The sequence below is a fragment of the Poecilia formosa genome, unplaced genomic scaffold, assembly GCF_000485575.1.
Source record: "Poecilia formosa unplaced genomic scaffold, Poecilia_formosa-5.1.2 Scaffold1120, whole genome shotgun sequence".
NCBI lineage: Eukaryota > Metazoa > Chordata > Actinopteri > Cyprinodontiformes > Poeciliidae > Poecilia > Poecilia formosa.
In genome coordinates, this window is record NW_006801059.1 from 11367 (window position 1) to 12192 (window position 826).

The 826-nt window shown below is 42.2% G+C and overlaps 1 protein-coding gene across 1 annotated transcript in view; it reads right to left on the reverse strand.

Annotated features, from left to right (window-relative positions):
• The window catches only part of LOC103132545 (FRAS1-related extracellular matrix protein 1-like), a 26578-nt gene that overhangs the window by 11209 nt on the left and 14543 nt on the right, over positions 1-826 (reverse strand). The window lies entirely within an intron of this gene.

Below are 826 nucleotides of genomic sequence, written 5' to 3' on the forward strand. Positions count from 1 at the left end.
TGCCCTCCTTATATGTTTCTGTTAGCGGGAGCTAAAGTTTATGTCAGCTATGCTACGTTAGCTGTTGGGAGCTAAGAGTGGATTTTTACTGTCACACAGTTTGATCGTCTGTCTTCAGTCTTAACTTTAACCAAGTTGATTAAGTTTCATGATGCCGAAGTTGACAAGCATCTTCAGGAGTTTATGGCAGTTATAGATGTTGGTCACTATCACTGAAACTGTATTTTGTTGTTTCAGCAGCAATGAAGGTAAACCTGCTCCTGCAGGATCATCATCTGCTGCTAGACTTTATTCACCGTAACAAACTGAAAGGTTCATTTATGTTGACTTCTCAGCATACTTAAGGATTTAGTCTAATGTTCACACATAGGGTTCTGTATTGGTTCTGTAAAGGTTCTGGGAGGGTTCTGTAAAGGTTCTGGGAGGGTTCTGTAATGGTTCTGTGAAGGTTCTGTAAAGGTTCTGTAATGGTTCTGTAAAGGTTCTGTAATGGTTCTGGGAGGGTTCTGTAATGGTTCTGTGAGGGTTCTGTAAAGGTTCTGGGAGGGTTCTGTAATGGTTCTGTAATGGTTCTGNGGTTCTGGGAGGGTTCTGTAATGGTTCTGTAAAGGTTCTGTGAAGGTTCTGTGAGGGTTCTGTGAAGGTTCTGTAAAGGTTCTGTAAAGGTTCTGTGAAGGTTCTGTGAGGGTTCTGTAAAGGTTCTGTGAGGGTTCTGTAAAGGTTCTGTGAGGGTTCTGTGAAGGTTCTGTAAAGGTTCTGTCAAGGTTCTGTAATGGTTCTGTGAGGGTTCTGTAAAGGTTCTGTGAGGGTTCTGTAAAGGTTCTGT